This window comes from Rhinoraja longicauda, chromosome 41, assembly GCF_053455715.1.
Source record: "Rhinoraja longicauda isolate Sanriku21f chromosome 41, sRhiLon1.1, whole genome shotgun sequence".
NCBI classification, from domain to species: Eukaryota; Metazoa; Chordata; class Chondrichthyes; order Rajiformes; family Arhynchobatidae; genus Rhinoraja; species Rhinoraja longicauda.
In genome coordinates, this window is record NC_135993.1 from 3,474,371 (window position 1) to 3,492,604 (window position 18,234).

Sequence of the window (18,234 nt, forward strand, 5' to 3'; positions counted from 1 at the left end):
GAGTGACTAAGTTTGAGAAAAAGGCCAGAGCTGGAGAAATATAGATCTTTCTCTCTAACACTCCCTTTATTTTGTTTCTTTGCTCAAATATTTAGTTTAGAGATACAGCCCCTTCGGCCCATCAATCGCCCATAAACAACTTATATGCTATCCCACTGTCGCATCCTGCACACGAGGGGCAATTTACAGAAGCCAATTAGTCTACAAACCTACACATCTTTGGAATGGTAGTTTTGGTTTTGGTCTCCAAATTTGAGGAAGGATATTCTTACTATTGAGGGCATGCAGCGTAGGTTTACTAGGTTAATTCCTGGAATGGCGGGACTGTCTTATGTTGAAAGACTGGAGCTACCAGGCTTGTATACACTGGAATTTAGAAGGATGAGAGGGGATCTTATCGAAACGTATAAGATTAAGGGGTTGGACACGTTAGAGGCAGGAAACATGATCCCAATGTTGGGGGAGTCCAGAACCAGGGGCCACAGTTTAAGAATAAGGGGTAGGCCATTTAGAACGGAGATGAGGAAAAACTTTTTCAGTCAGAGAGTTGTGAATCTGTGGAATTCTCTGCCTCAGAAGGCAGTGGAGGCCAATTCTCTGAATGCATTCAAGAGAGAGCTAGATAGAGCTCTTAAGGAGGTATGGGGGAAGGCAGGAACGGGGTACTGATTGAGAATGATCAGCCATGATCACATTGAATGGCGGTGCTGGCTCGAAGGGCCAAATGGCCTACTCCTGCACCTATTGTCTATTGTCTATTGAATGTGGGAGGAAACCAGAGCACCCGGAGGAAACCGACCCGGACCCAGGGAGAATGTACAAACTCCACACAGAAAGTCACCAGAAAGTCACGATCGACCCCGTGTCTCTGGTGCTGTGAGGCAGAAGCTTAACTGTTGCAACAGACAAGGACTGAAGATGAGGTGCTGTACTTCAAGTTTGCCATCCATCAATACGGGAAGTCACAGTGGGGAGAAGAGACTTAAAATGACAGCCGACTGGAATTTCAGTATAACCTTCGTGGACCGATCAGTGGCATTCAGCACAGCAGTCACCTGCATTTGGTCATGGTTTCCCCTCTTTGGAAGACATTAGGTTCATGCAAATCTTTACTTCAACTGAAAGGACAATTTGGACTGGTGAATAGCGAGGAGAAAAAAAAACCAGGTAAAACAGAATCTCAGACACAAAGTGCTGGAGTAACTCAGCAGGTCAGGCAGCATCTATGGAGAACATGGATAGGTGATGTTTCAGTCTAAAGGAGGCCCCTGTCCGAGATCACCAGAGATGCTGCTTGACCTGCTGAGTTACTCCAGCACATTGTGTCTTTTTTGTAAACCAACATCTGCACTTCGTGTCCAGGTATAGGATCTCATACAATTCACTGTTTATCAAAGAAATTTGTCCATAAATGACAATACTTGCAGCGCGCTGCAATACTATGCAAACTTTTACCATGCCCACAAAAATCCCCCCTACAGAATTCCTCGGTTTCAGGAAGCACATATAACCATATAACCATATAACAATTACAGCACGGAAACAGGCCCGTTCGGCCCTACCAGTCCACGCCGACCACTTTCTCTGACCTAGTCTCATGGCAAAGAGGTGGACAATTGAGGCAGATCCTGCATTCATACCCACTTGCATCAGCCTGCCGTGCTGCATCGCTAATAACAGCCAACGTTCGAAGCAAAGTTCGATGACAAAGACTCTTTAATGCAGCAAAAATGCGCCTGATCTGCTTCTGACTGCCAGGAACAACAAAGGATGTCGGGACACCATCAATACTCATCCCTCAACGATTATGTAACCATTTAGATTCTAGTTTTTAAAAAAAATCAAAAGCAATATTAGCACACGTACAGTCACAAGCTCACAACGGGTCAGTCAACGTAAAGGTTACCTTGTTCTCTCGATAAGGTGGAGTGAGAAGGCATGGAACGGTGCCCGGGAATGGTAGGGTTGCCAACTTCCTCACTCCCAAGTAAGGGACAACGGGTGACGTCACCGCCCCGCGCCCCACGTGACCTCACCCAGCCAGCGGCCACGTACTCTCGATAAATAAAGCAAGATTATGAACCCAAACAGTATCAGCTGCAAGGATACTGGGCGAGATAGCATCAGAACATTGTGCTAATTCCTCATTCCATAACAATAGCTCATGCAAGTTCAGTATTTACTGCGTGAGGCAGTTTCAATGTCACGAAATTGCAACACTCCCAATAGCCAAATATTTGCGGCCGCACAATGCAATTGTTCACCCTGTTCTGGCGGGGCTCCAACAGAAAGATCAATACTCTGCACCTTGCCCGCGCTGCAGAGAAACTTCAGAGACTAGTGTGTGCTGCTTTTCTCGAAGAATTCAGTTTGTAGCCAGTGGCCTCCAGCCATCCACGTCGGACACTATTAAAACATTAAGGCAACGGCATTTCAAGGCAAGAATTCAAAGATTCTTAACTGGAGCTCGCATTAAAAGCTACTCAGCCTTTTTGTTTTAAATAAAAAGCTGAATCCCCAGTTAGTTTGCATGGCAATAACTATGCAAGGAGGCAGAATTCAGCACTGACAAAGCACAAGGCAACAAAAGGGGAGAGGACTTATATCCTTTTTGCAGTAGTGAATCTGCTGTTGGGATTCGTCCTCCATTGGGGGCCAGTGTAGTGAGAAGGCATGAAATGGTGCCCGGGAACGGTAGGGTTGCCAACTTCCTCACTCCCAAGTAAGGGACAACGGGTGACCTCACCCAGCCAGCGGCCACGTGCTCCCACTCCACCAATGGCGGCCGCCATTGGTGGAGCGGGAGCACGTGGCCGCTGGCTGGGTGAGGTCACGCGGGGCGCGGGGCGGTGACGTCACCATTACTTGGGAGCGTGGAAGTTGGCAACCATACCGACACGGAACAAGGGCGGTCCCGTACGGGACAAACCAACTTAGCCCAAAATACGGGATGGCCCGGCTAATACGGGACAGTTGGCGACCCGAGTGAACAGTCACATCAAACAGTCAACACTCACATTAATACTGATGCAGGGCCTATTCTGACCTTGTGTTTAATTGGATATTTCTCTTCCATTCTCTCCCTCGTGCCAGGCACTGGCAGAAACTGGAGAGATTAATGACGGCCAGCAAACAAACAGACAAAGCCAGTCCGAAAAATAAATAGATATTGACAAACTCCTTTAAAAGAGCCTGGTTAACATGTGCAGGGGATCAAGAGGCAGGTTTTGTTGCAGTCCCTCCGAGCTCCCATCCACACACTGAAGCATAGAAACATAGAAAATAGGTGCAGGAATAGGCCATTCGGCCCTTCGAGCCTGCACCGCCATTCAATATGATCATGGCTGATTATCCAGCTCAGTAACCTGTACCTGCCTTCTCTCCATACCCCCTGATCCCTTTAGCCACAAGGGCCACATCTAACTCCCTCTTAAATATAGCCAATGAACTGGCCTCAACTACCTTCTGTGGCAGAGAATTCCACAGACTCACCACTCTCTGTGTGAAGAAATGTTTTCTCATCTCGGTCCTAAAAGACTTCCCCCTTATCCTTAAGCTGTGACCCCTGGTTCTGGACTTCCCCAACATCGGGAACAATCTTCCCGCATCTAGCCTCTCCAACCCCTTAAGAATTTTATATGTTTCAATAAGATCCCCCCTCAGTCTTCTAAATTCCAGCGAGTATAAGCCTAGTCTATCCAGTCTTTCTTCATATGAAAGTCCTGCCATCCCAGGGATCAATCTGGTGAACCTTCTCTGTACTCCCTCTAAGGCAAGAATAAGGCCGAAGAATGGCCTCGGAGGAGGTGACTGAAGCAGCAGATTTTCAATGAACAGCAAATGGCGGGAGAAAAAAGCTTTTAAATAAAGGTAATAAACCAGAAAATAGCAGAAACACTCACCAAGTCTGGCAGCATCTGCAGAAAGAGAAACCGAGTTAATATAGGAGCAAGGGACTGCAGATGCTGGTTTAAAAAAAAGCAAAGAACCTAATCTCATCTTTTGTAGGTATCTTTTCAAACAAACTAGATAAATCTACTTTAAAAATAAAACAAACCTGGGAAGAAGACCTTAATATTGAAATTGATGATGATGTCTGGAAGGCAGTACTGAAAAGTATAAAATCCTGTTCTATTAATTCTAGGCTACAACTGATTCAATTCAAGGTTATACACAGATTACACTATAAGGTTAAGCTGCATAAAATCTTTCCTGATCTCTCACCTTTGTGTAATAGATGCAAGACCGCTGAATGTACACTCACTCACCACTTTTGGACTTGTCCAAAACTTCATGTCGTTTGGTGTCTTTTATTTCAATGGTACTCTACTGTTTTAAACGTCACTTTAACTCCGGACCCTGAAACTGCTCTATTCGGGTATTCCACAACGCTTGAGAAGCTAGACCATAATGCTCGCACAATCTTGGTTTATAGTATGGTAATTGCCAACAAATGTATTTTGAAACTATGGAAATCAGACTCTGCTCCTCAGTTTGAGACTTGGTTAAGAGAATTAATGAGCATCTTACACGTAGAGAGGCTGAGATATGAATTGTCTGGCAACCCTCAGAAGTTCTTCAACATATGGAACCCAGCGCTGCAGCATATTAAGGACAAGTAAAACTATCCCCTCAATGCCACATGCTTTTGTACCTTCTTTGAATCCAGCAGTGAAAATACTGAAATATTTGACTTGTGAAAATTACCGTGACTCATGTTTTTGTGTTTTTGTCTTTTTTGTCAGATTGTAGTTATGGTTTTTTTTTAATTATAAAAAAATTTGTTTGTTTGTGTTTGTTTGTTCTCATGATTATGTAGGGAAGGGGAGGGATGGGGTTTACTGTTGTTGTTATGTGCACTGTAATTAATTAAACTAAAAATTAAAAAAATAAACATTAAAAAAAGACACTAAGTGCCGGATGGAGTAACTCACCGGGTCAGGCAGCATCTTTAGAGAACATGGATAAACTCAGCAGGATCGGCAGCATCCCAGGAGAACATGGATAGATAATGTTTCAGGTCGGGACTTTTATTCGGACTGTTCATGTGTCAGGTTGACGGCCTTTCAATTTACATGTAGTTTTGATGAAAGGAGTTTGACCGAAAACACAACTCTTTCCAAAGTTGTCGTACAAGCTCCTGAATGTTTCCATGCAATTCTTTTTTCATTTCAGAAGCTTCCAAGAGATGGAGTTAGGAAATGTGCTATTTTCCCAACTGTTGTCCCCAATACCCATTGCCCCAAATGCCCCTCTTTAATCGTGGGGTTAATCATTAAAATTTACATTTACATTTAAAAATGTACATTTTAAAATAGCATTTTATACTACCGAGGCAAAATTGAGATTGAATTGCAGGTTGGATATGAAATCAGAGGAGTTTTAAGATTTTTTTTTTAGATTTAGAGATTCAGCACGGAAACAGGCCCTTCGGCCCACCGAGTCCACGCCGCCCAGCGATCCCCGCACACTAACACTATCCTACACACACTAGGGACAATTTTTACATTTACCCAGTCAATTAACCTACAAACCTGCACGTCTTTGGAGTGTGGGAGGAAACCGAAGATCTCGGAGAAAACCCACGCAGGTCACGGGGAGAACGTACAAACTCCGTACAGACGGCGCCCGTAGTCAGGATCGAACCTGAGTCTCCGGCGCTGCATTTGCTGTAAGGCAGCAACTCTACCACTGCGCCACCGTTTCTTCTATCCAACTAAACAATACTCTGGCAGAAGAAGTGAAGGCTAACACTCAGAGGTTTTTGAAAATAGACAATAGACAATAGGTGCAGGAGGAGGCCATTCAGCCCTTTGAGCACCGCCATTCAATGTGATCATGGCTGACCAATAGGTAGGCAAAAGGAAGGTGGAGTGCTGGACTCAACCTCTGCCTCGTCATGCAAAGAACAATCCAAAGTCCCCTTTAAACATCACCCAAAATAAGAAACAAGGATCTAAGAAAAGACACAATATGCTGGAGTAATTCAGTGGCTGGGGCGCTGGAGTAACTCAGTGGGTCAGGCAACATCTCTGGAGAACATGGATAGCAGACATTTAGGGTCAGGGACTGGAGGGTCCCGATCAAGTCACCCATCCATGTTGTCAACCATCCATGTTGTCCAGAGATGCTGCCTGAGTTACTCCAGCATTTTGTGTCTTTTTTTGTAAACTAGCATCTGCAGCTTTCATGTCTAAACAAAGAGTTAAGTATGGACGTGAAAACTCTTGCAATCTTGGGGGGGGGGGGGGGTGGGTGGGGTTAGGTGAAGTTGGAGACAGACATTGGAAAATGATAAACAGGGACACAAAAGTAACTGTAATTTGATAAATGTAAGGAGAAAGGCAATGGGAAGTAGTCTGAAGAAAGGTCCTGACCCGAAACATCATCTATCAATTCTCCCCACAGATGCTGCTTGATCCACTGAGTTTCTCTGGCACTTTGCGTTCTACTAATAATTGGAACCATTAAGGGGAAGATGAAGGGCGGAGGAGGGAGGGGTTATAGTGGTGAAGCATGTGTGTGGTAGGAGGAGGGAGACAGGAAAGGGAGGGGGGTGAAACTGGGTGATGGCTGGAGGGAGAGTGATATGGGAAAGAAGACAAAGAAATGGGAGGATGGGATCAGAAAGAGAGAAGGGGGGATGCAGACGAGCCTACAATTAATATTCTATTGCACCCAGTGCAGTTAACTAGAAAATACATTCCAGCATTCAATGAATGTGTGTTTCTAAGCAGGCGAACCATTCCAATCATTAGGTTATTCCATATTGGACCAATAAAGGCGACAACCTCGTTGATTGGCTGAGGTGAAGGGTTAATGGAAAAAAACTGATGGGATTTCTGTTAAATAACACAGCTAATAATACAATTATGTTAGAGGTTAATGATGTTATGACAGCTAAGCATCTTATGCTTGATGGAGCATGCAGAATTTCGACCAAGCCTTCTGCTACATCAGTCTCACAAAAGGGACTAAAATCGTGATGAAAGCAACCTTTAAATTTTGATACAAGACTTAATCATCCACACATTCTTCCAGATGTTACCTTCTCTGTGTATTGTGCACCCTCAGCAGAATACAGCACGGGGAAGTGCACAAAGAAAACATTATCAAAGAAAAGATTTGTACAAATAGGCTTCGGATGAATGTTGTGAACGATGATGTGAAAGGACGAGGGGAAAGAAGAACCTATTTTTCAAACCCAATTTACTGCTGCATGATGAAAACTCAGAGTGCTGGAGGAACTCAGCAGTTCAGGGCATCTGTGAACACAAATGCACAGATGACGTTTCTGGCCGAAAACCTCCTTCAGACTCAAGCAAAATGTCCTGTTGGTTACTAGACTGTTCCCAGTATTGAGCAGTTTGTAATAGTGGTTTTTAATTAATTCATTAAAATAGTTGGAAAACATTAGTGACGCAGTGGTGCTGGTTTGCGACGGGCACTGTGATGGATGCCCCACACACCTCTGTCCTCCATACAGCTCCTCTTTTGTCTCTACACATGCGTCTTCCATCAACGTCTTCAGCATGGTCTTGCTTGGTGGTCCTGGGTTCCGTCTTCCATGGGTGGGTTCCCACAGCACAACCTTGTTTGCTGGTGTTTCTGGCGATGACCAGCGAGCCTCATCCTTCTCGACCTGATCTTCTCGGTCAGAGGTGGAGTCTCCCCATTGAGCTGGGCGTTGGTGGTGTGGTCCCATCAACTGACATTTGGAACTTTTCTGAGCATTCGGGTGTAGATACCATCGAGAGACTTGGACATCTGCTCGAGCGAGAGTTCGTGCCTCACACCCGTACAATAATATTGTCTCTACAGTTGCATGGAAGAATCTCAGTTTGTGACCCTTAGACATCCGGGACGTCCAGATTTTCCCCATGTTATTGAGGGCTTTCCATGCGAGCGCTTTCCGGACCTTGATGTCATTCTCCGAGCTCTGCATCCTCGCTCCCAGGTCCTCCACTTTCCTCCACTTTCTTGAGAGATGCACCGCACTGGTCTTAAGAGGCTCATGGTGGTAGTGGTAGTGTTACAGAACATTAGAAGGCATACCCGGTCAGTCCATTAGTACCACCAATAACACAAGAGGCAGAAGTCTACAGCGATGTTGGAGCTTTCCAGCATTACAAAACAACACCGGCACGTCCTTCTGTTCAATTCCAAGAGTCCCCACCCAAAACGCCACCTATCCATGTTCTCAAGAGACGCTGCCCGACTTACTGAGTTACTCCAGCACATTGTGTCCAAATTTGAAAATCACTTCACCAATTGAGGCCATGCACTGAAAAGGGCAACAAAGGTCTGAAAACAAAATGCAGATCAAAATGCAGGTCAAAATGCAGATCAAAATGCAGATCAAAATGCAGATCAAAATGCAGATCAAAAGGTCTGAAAACAAAATGCAGGTCAAAATGCAGATCAAAATGCAGATCATAATGCAGATCATAATGCAGATCATAATGTAGATCAAATGCAGGTCAAAATGCAGATTAAAATGCAGATCAAAAGGTCTGAAAACAAAATGCAGGTCAAAATGCAGGTCAAAATGCAGGTCAAAATGCAGATCAAAATGCAGATCAAAATGCAGATCAAAATGTCTGATAACAAATTGCAGATCTTTCGTTCATGGTCTCAACAACATTATTTTACTCTCGTCTTTGTTTCCTTCCCCCCTCCAAGGGCTTGGATTCTATTTTTTTGTTCCTGATTTTTCTTCCTCTGTAATTCTCCACAGCAAGGTAACATTAACACAAGCTTCTTTATTTTTTGTTACAAAAAACTGCTTACGTCTGTAATTTAAAGTTTCCACAGCCTGTCCAGCTGCTCAGTGTTGCAACTGATGACAGGTAGACTCCCCACACATACTTACGTAGCCTCTTACACCTATTCTTACATGGTAGAGAAAAGTCACCTCGTTTTTATGGCGGTCAACTGCACAACTTGTTTAATCTCTTTTGGAAAACCATTACATTTTTGATTAATTCATAACACTGCATTTCAGGCCTCCAGTAATTACTCAAAGAGCTATTTCATAATTAAAAGTCAGACTTTAAACCAGGCTAGCAGGAGACGCCAAGAATAAAGCCACAATTATTAAACATGGATTGCACAACTTAGCCAGGTCCTCGAGTGCAGAAAAATGTTAAACTATACTTAAATGAGCCATATGCTCAAGGCAAATTCTCATGCATAATTAACCAATGGCATAATGCCAAGACAAATAACACATCAGGGCAACATTTTGCATTTTTAAAATTGATTAAATTAAGTGTAGCACTGGGGATAAAAGTTCCCATCCTGCTTGCTTTAGAGCAACCCTGCCTGCAAGGTGTGTGGAGATTAGGCAAAGGGTACATGACACTCAGTTACATAGTCAAACACTCTGCCCGGATGTACTGCCTGCATGTTGCATTGATAGGTTACCACTACCTGCTGAGGTTCTACCTGTCCCCGGTGTTGTGAAGGATGGGCCTGGCACAGATGCCACGCAATGTGCCAGTCGACTGGACATTGTCGCACCATCTGTCGCTCGTGGAAAGGTTCTTCCGGACCAACACCTTTGACCACAAGTCCATCGGGCAGTGGTCAGCACGGAACGTCCTGCAGGCACTGCAGGGGAATGACTCCATGGATCCTGTGGTGTGGTTCCCAGAGCAGACTAAAAAAAAATGCCTCATCGCCAGAACTCACCATCAAGCACCAAGACCTGGCTTGGCTGGTGGTGAGAGGAGCCCTCCCAGTCAGATCCTTCCTGCACCGCCGGAACCTCACTACCAGCGCACGCTGCCCTCGGGACAGCTGCTATGGAGAGGAGATGGTTGCCCACCACTTCACAGAGTGTGGATTTGCCAAGAGAGTCCGGAGAGGTTTGCAGGGGTCCCTGTCACGATTTATTCCGAGCAGCTCGGTCACAGAGGACTCTGTGATCTACGGACTGTTCCCAGGGACGCATTCGGAGACTGACATCGAGTGCTGCTGGAAGGTCATCAACTCGGTGAAAGACGCTCTTTGGTCTGCCCGAGCTTTGTTGACCTCCCAGCGGAGCGAGCTGTCCATCGGGGAATGTTGCCGACTGGCCCGCTGCAGACTGCAGGAGTACGTGCTGAGGGACGCACTGAAGCTTGGTGCAGCCAACGCCAAGGCTCTGTGGGGGAGGACCACAGTCTAGGGTCCTTCCGCTGCTGGACATGGGGGGGCAGGGTGGGGTGGAGACGCCCCTCCAAATAAGGGATTCTGTGTAAAGTTGGCAATGAATATCTGCATCGAATGTGTAACCTCCGGGAATTTCGGATGGAGTTTTTAAAAAGAAAATGTTTTTGTAAATGTTTATTACTGGAATAAAGTATTTTTTGATATATAAAAATAAAAGATAGGTCTGTGGGATGGACATCCAGTGCTGCTGGAAGGTCATCAACTCAGTGAAAGATGCTCTTTGTCTGCTCGAACTTTGTTGATCTCCCAGTAGAACAAGAAGTCCCTCAAGGAATGTTGCCAACTGCTTAAGAAGGAACTACAGATGCTGGTTGACACCGAAGATGGACACAAAATGCTGGAGTAACTCACCGGGACAGGCAGCATCTCTGGATAGGAGAAATCGGTGACATTTCGGGTCGAGACACTTCTTCAGACTGATGCCAATGTCAGATAATTGCCTGGATCTCTGGTTTCATTCTCCAACTCAGCTCCATAGTTGCAGCCCTCAGAAACTTGACCTAATCTTGTGACTAACTGAGCAATGCTTTTCCCCTCTCTTTGCGTTGATTGCTGGAATACATGTCGATGAAATGTAGCATTTTTTGTTTGCACCACATAATGCTTCTGCAAAACAGCAACATAATCTGCTTTTCCTCCCGTCTCTGGAAGTATTTTGAAAGTCTCCCGAACTGAACCTCCAGCACATACAATGACAATGCTCTCCGTCGTGAGATTTCTTGACCCGAAACGCCACCCATTCCTTCTATCCAGGGATACCGCCTGTCCCAATGTTGCCGATGGGCCCGCTCCAGATTGCAGGAGTACGTACTCCGGAATGGCCATTCCCGGAATGGCGGGAGTGTCATATGTTGAAAGACTGGAGCGACTAAGCTTGTATACACTGGAATTTAGAAGGACGAGAGGAGATCTTATCGAAAAGTATCAGATTATTAAGTGGTTGGACACGTTAGAGGCAGGAAACATGTTCCCAATGTTGGGAGAGTCCAGAACAAGGGGCCACAGTTTACGAATAAGGGGTAGGCCATTTAGAACTGAGATGTGGAAAAACCTTTTTCAGTCAGAGGGTTGTGAATCTGTGGAATTCTCTGCCTCAGAAGGCAGTGGAGGCCAATTCTCTGAATGCATTCAAGAGAGAGCTAGATAGAGCTCTTAAGGATAGCGGAGTCAGGGGGTATGGGGAGAAGGCAGGAACGGGGTACTGATTGAGAATGATCAGCCATGATCACATTGAATGGCGGTGCTGGCTCGAAGGGCCGAATGGCCTCCTCCTGCACCTATTGTCTATTGTACTGAGGCACGCACTGAAGCTCAGTGCAGCCAAAGCCAAGGCTCTGTGGGGAAGGACCACAGTCCACGGTCCTTCTGCTGCTGCACATTGGGGGGCAAGGTGTGATGGAGACACCCCTCAAAATAAAGGAAAGGATTTCACTCCAGGGGGCCACATGAGTGTCAAGGGTGGGGGGGGGAGGGGCTAAAATTGTGAATACACTATGTAATAACAAATTGATGTATGTATAGCCTCTGAGAATGTCAGAATAATTTTTTTCACAGTTGCTGTATTGTACATATTTTTATACTTTGAATAAAGTTTATTTTGGTTTTTTTTCTAAATTGCTAGGTTTGTGATAATCACGGAACATTACAATTTGATCTTCTTCCCACATTGCCGGATACTCCTGGAAAAATCCGGTTGGTGTGGATGCATGGAAATCTCACGACTGGGCTGGCCGGTCTCAGGGTCAGCATTTGTAGTCACCAGGAATCACACATCATGCCCAGCAACAAAGATACTAGAGGAGCAAGATAGACCACTCGACCCTAAAAACCGTAGTACGTCACGGCGGCCATTTTAGTAGGCAGAAACTTGCAGAAACATTTTTAAAGAAAAATAACAAAAATCTGTGAATTGATAAACGAGATATATTCTGCATTTTTATGGTATCATCACACATACTGTTGCCCCAAAACACTGATTGCACTACGAGAGGCATAGCGAACGGCGGGTTTTGCTTACTAAAATGGCGGACGGTACGCTCCTTTGCGTACTACAGTTCAGTATAGGCAATTTCGACGGAGTGGTCCATCTTGCTCCTCTGGTATCTTTGCTCAGCAAGAATAAGTACGGCCAGCTGCATGAATCAACCAAAACTAAAACTTGGCACGTGCAAATTTATGCAGGAGGTGGATAAAATAGCAGCACAAATGACTTAATTCTCACCAGCACTAAAAAAAAAAATAACTCCCAGTGTTCAAACATCAATATATTGGAATGTGGAAGTTAACTCAATTTGTTCATCCAGCACATCAGGTAATGAGGACAAATGCTTGCTCCCGGTTCCCCAATATCCCAAATAACCTTTCAATCCATCCACCAGCATCGCTCTAAACCTCAGCAGGAAGTGAAGCGGTACACATACAAATCACCGACAGCACTGAAGTAGACATGGTTGAAAGCTTCAAGTTTCTAGGAGTAAATATCAGGGCTGTGGAGTCGGAGTCGGAGTAATTTTGGTGCTGCTGGAGTCAGAGTAGGAGTCGGATAGACAAGAAATCAAGGAGTCGGATGTTTTGGGTATCGCCTCCACAGCCCTGCCCTGGTAAATATCACTGGCAACTTGTCCTGGAACGCCCACATTGAAGCAAAGGCCAAGAAAGCACACCAACGCCTCTACTTCTCTAGAAGGCTTAGAAGGTTTTGGCACGTCCCCAACAACTCTCACCAACTTCCACAGATGCCTCGTAGAAAGCAATTTATCGGGGTGCATCACAGCTTGGTTTGGGAACAGCTCCATCGAAGACCGCAAGAAATTGCAGAGATTTGTGGACGCAGCCCAGACCAACCTCCCTTCCATGGACTCCATTTACACTTCATTCTGCCTCAATGAGGTCACCAGCATATTCAAGGACCAGTCCCACCCCGATCACTCCCTCTTCTCCTCTCTCCCATCAGGCAAGAGATACAGAATTATGAAAACGCATACCTCCAAATTCAGTGACAGTTTCTTCCCAGCTGTTATCAGGCAACCATCTTATCAATAACCAGAGAGCGGTCCTGAGTTACTATCTACCTCATTGAAGACCCTCGGACTTTCTTTAATTGGACTTTACCTTACTTGCACTAAATGTTATTCCCTTTATCATGCATCTGTACACAGTGGATGGCTCAATTATAACCATGTATAGTATTTTTCTGCTGACTGGTTAGCAGAAACGTTCAACTCAACATGACAATAAACTAAATAGCCCTGAACCCTACTCACCCCTAACCCACAGCAAACTCTTCATTACCTCACCTCGGACTTTGTACTCCTCTCCTCCTCCTTTGGTTTGATGGCCACATTTACCATTATTCATCCAGTTTAATTTAGTTTAGAGATACAGCATGGAAACAGGCCCTTCAGCCCATCGAGTCCAGGCCAACCAACCATCACCAGTACACTAGTTCTATGTTATCCCACTTTCACATCCTATACACTAAGGATAATTTATAGAAGCCAATTAACGTACATGTCTGTAATGTGGACTGAACCCACGTGGTCACAGGTAGAATGTGCAAACTCCATACAGACAGCACTCGCAGTCAGAAAATAGACAATAGGTGCAGGAGGAGGCCATTCGGCCCTTCGAGCCAGCACCGCCATTCAATGTGATCATGGTTGATCATTCTCAATCAGTACCCCGTTCCTGCCTTCTCCCCATACCCCCTGACTCCGCTATCCTTAAGAGCTCTATCTAGCTCTTTCTTGAATGCATTCAGAGAATTGGCCTCCACTGCCTTCTGAGGCAGAGAATTCCACAGATTCACAACTCTCTGAATTAAAATGTTTTTCCTCATCTCTGATCTAAATGGCCTACCCCTTATTCTTAAACTGTGGCCTCTTGTTCTGGACTCCCCCAACATTGGGAACATGTTTCCTGCCTCTAACGTATCCAACCCCTTAATAATCTTAAACGTTTCGATAACATCCCCTCTCATCCTCCTAAATTCCAGTGTATACAAGCCTAGTCGCTCCAGTCTTTCAACATATGACAGTCCCGCCATCCCTTCAGGATTAAACCTGGGTCTCTGGCGCTGTAAGGCAACAACCAATGTTGTCCACCATGATCCTTCATTAATGCTATTCACATCTGTGTTCAGGGGGGGTGGCAAAACCAAAGTTAAAGGGAAGCCAGTCAATAATTCTTTGAAAGAAAATAATTTAACTTAACAACTGCCTCCCCTAATGATCTGAGGTGTCACCTAGGATTTTACTGTCCGGTTTAACAAGCTGCAATGAAACAATAGAAGTGGTTTGAATACCCAATTATGGCTGAAATCAATACAGACTTTTAAAAAGTGTTAAATACTTTCTGAATTGCCAATAAAAGTCAGCATGCTTAACATGTAATTGACTTTCATGGTAATGCCTTTATCTGCCCGATTTAGGCAGCTTTCCATGGTGTGAATGGTGGGCATTTCAAATCAATACTGGGTTCCACTTTAATAAACTTGCCGTGAATTTTTTTACTCTTTGTGGAGTTCGGTATCGCCACTGTGCTGCAGGGATAATATTGGAAACTAAACACGTGAACTTAATGTCACCTCAAGAATTCTCCAGGATCCAAACAACGTGGAAGCATCACAATATTGAGCAAAATACAAGTGGTGGAGTAACTCAACGAGTCTGTGAGCATCTGCGGAGGGAATAGATGGGCAACATTCCCGAAACACCCCTCCATGGATGTTGCCTGACTCGCCGAGTTCCTCCAGCACTTTGTGCTTTGCTCAAGCATCTGCAGTTCCATGTATCATCACAATGTTGATACATTAATGATGTCTAAGACAAATAAATACATTTAAGACTTAAAACAGTATTTGCCCTCATCATCTTGCTTTAAATCTGGGTCAGACCATGGAGCCACCTGTTAGCTGATATCCAATGTGGTTTAGAATGTGTTTTGATAAACTCAAAAGATAAATTCACACAGGCACAACTTCCATTAAAAAAAATCCAGCACCTTGGCCCAGTGGAGTTTAAATGAAAAGAGATTCAAGAACAAAATGAAACATGGCAGATTTCTTTGCAAAAATCCTATTCCCAAGATAATCCAACTCTGAAGAAATTAAAACTAAATAATTGGAGTGAATGAGGACTGTGGGTAGGAGTGAAATGCAGCATCTTGGCCAGGGTGGAGTGGGTCTTTGATGATGCTGGCTGCCTTTTTGAGGTTGCACCTCCTACAGATCCATTTGATGGTGGGGATGTCAGTGTTCACCAAAGATACTAGAGGAGCAAGATGGACCATTCCGTCGAAATCACCTATACTGAAGTGTGGTACGCAAAGGAGCGTACCGTCCGCCATTTTAGTAAGCAAAACCCGCCACCCACTATGCCTCTCGGAGTGTAATCAGTGTTTTGGGGGAACAGTATGTGTGAAGATACCATTAAAATGCAGAGTATATCTCATCTACCAATTCACAGATTTTTGTTATTTTTCTTTTTAAATGTTTCTGCAAGTTTCTGCCTACTAAAATGGCGCCGTGACATACTACAGTTTTTAGGGTCGAGTGGTCTATCTTGCTCTGCTCTATTATCTTTGGTGTTCATGACTCTTTGTAATCTCCATCATTTCTAGGGGTTCGAGTTGTCGGAGGCAACTAGTCAATATGCTCTCTACTGTACATCTGTAGAAGCTCAAGAGAGTATTCGTTGACATCCCAAATCTGCTCGATCTTCTAAAGAAATTCTCCTTATTCTTCACTATTATGGAATCCAATAACCCCGCCCTTCAAAGTTCCCCATAATAGGGCTTCCAAAAGCTTTTGGGAAGGGAATTACATTATTCACTCTTTTATGTGAAGAAATATTCTTCATCTTTAGTTTAGTTTCGTGATACAGAATGCAAACAGGCCCTTCGGCCCACCGATTCCACATCGACCAACGATCACCCATGCACCAGTTCTATCCCACACACTAGGGGCAATTTACAGAAGCCAATTAACTTTAAAAATCGCACGTCTTTGGAATGTGGGAGGAAACTGGAGCACCTGGAAAAACCCAGGCAGTCACAGGGAAAACGTACAAACGCTGTACAGATAACACCCGGAATCAGAATCAAACCCAGGCCTCTGGTGTTGTAAGGTAGCAACTCCACTGCTGCACCACTGTGCCACCCTCTAAATAGCTGTCCGCTTGACCCCGTGACATTTAATTCTAGACACGACACATGGGTAAACATCCTCTCAGTGTCATCTTGCCATTTTACAATCTCATGTGCTTCACTGATATTGCCTAGCAAACAGTTAAACACAGACACATTACAACAAAGAACATAACCTTCCATTCTCACGAGTCTGGGCCAGAAATTAAAATTGAAAGCAATTTAACAGCTAGCCAGTTGAAATGGCAGTATAACAACGGAAAATGTGAAAGCCAGTACTAATAGATTGTTTATAACACCTAATCTACAGTGAATGTTAAACAAAGCCATGCCAATGCCAACAGTATTTGATTCCAATGAATCGTTCAACAGATTAAACAGACATGTTCACTCCCAACCCCAAACAAAAATCATTTAAATATTTTGCAACAGATTAACCCTTTCATTGGGCTGTCTCAGGATACTATTTGTTAATTATATCCTTCATGTATTCTACAGAGTGATAGTCATGCAGCACGGAAACAAGCCCTTCAGCCCAACTCATCCATGCCGACCAAGATGCCCCATCTACACTAGTCCCATTTGGTCAAGTTCTATGTACCTGTCCAAGTGCCTTTCAAACACTGTTATTGTACTTACTTCAACTACTTCCTCTGTTACTGCAAGCTAAAAATACTAAAGGCTGTGCGTTACATTGTTCAATAGAATACCTTTGAACAAATGTCAATAGAAGCGATCTTTATCAATTTCAACAGTGAAACTAGCAACTGTATTCTTAAGAGACAATGTTGTCCGATTACTGTGGAGATGTGTGTGTATGGGGGGGGTGACATATTGATTACATGGAAACACTGCTTTCTCTTGATTGACAAGGCTTTCTGCACATTGGCCTTCAACAGTTAGGGTATTGAGTATAGAAGTTGGGATGTTATATCACAGTTGTACAAGACATTGGTGCCTCATTTAGAGCATTATGTTCAGTTTTGAACACCCTGCTATAGGAAAGATGCTGTTCAGCTGGAAAGAGTGCAGAGAAGGTTTACAAGGTTGGTGCCAGGACTTGAGGGCCTGGGATATCAGGAGAAGTTTGGGCTTTATTCCTTGGAGCACAGAAGGCAGAGGGGTGATCTTACAGGTGTATAACATTCCCTACCCCAAGACAGCTTTCTTCTTAAAAAGGGTCCTGATCTGAAACATCACCTCTCCATGTTCTCCACAAATGCTGTCTGACCCACTGAGTTATTTCAGCACTTTTTGTCTTTTTAAAATTTTTTACTTGTCAATTTCCAAACTTACTTTTAAGTGGTTGTCTCGTTCCGGATAGAAATCACATTATAACAATTTGGACCCTGTTATTTAATTTTTCATTCACGTTATATCCAATTAGCGCTTTGAAAACATGTGCCGTAGTGGAACTATCTGCGTTCATTAGAGTTCAGAAGAATGATGGATATAAACCAATGTTCTAACAGAGCTTGAAGAATGGTCCCGACCTGAAACAGCACCTATCCACTTTCTCCAGAGATGCTGCTTGACCCGCTGAGTTTCTCCAGCACTTTCTTTTGTTTTTGTAAACAGGCATCTGCAGTTCCTGATGTCTGAAGTTCTAACGGGTTTGACTAGATGGAGGAAGGACATCCCTGATCACAGGAGTACTAGACTGTCACAATATTTTTAACCAGGTCTTATAGACACAAGGAACTGCAGATATTGGTTTGCTGAAATATCCACATAAATCCACATGAATTAACTCAGCGAGCCAGGCAGCATCTGTGGAGGACATGGATGGATGCGGTTGAGTTGAGACCCTTCTTCAGGTGGATTGTAGTTGAGGATCTTGCACTGTACTTCAGTGTTAAGAAAACAGATTGCACA

General features: G+C 44.3%; 1 protein-coding gene across 6 annotated transcripts in view; it reads right to left on the bottom strand.

Annotated features, from left to right (window-relative positions):
* The window catches only part of sipa1l3 (signal-induced proliferation-associated 1 like 3), a 220,905-nt gene that overhangs the window by 176,660 nt on the left and 26,011 nt on the right, over positions 1-18,234 (bottom strand). The window contains exon 1 of one of the 6 annotated variants that reach the window (XM_078431195.1): positions 1,641-1,670. The exons of the other annotated variants lie outside the window; for them this stretch is intronic. The gene's annotated coding sequence lies outside the window, so the exon portion shown is untranslated. Of the gene's footprint in view, positions 1-1,640; positions 1,671-18,234 lie in introns of those variants that run through there. 6 annotated transcript variants of the gene reach the window in all.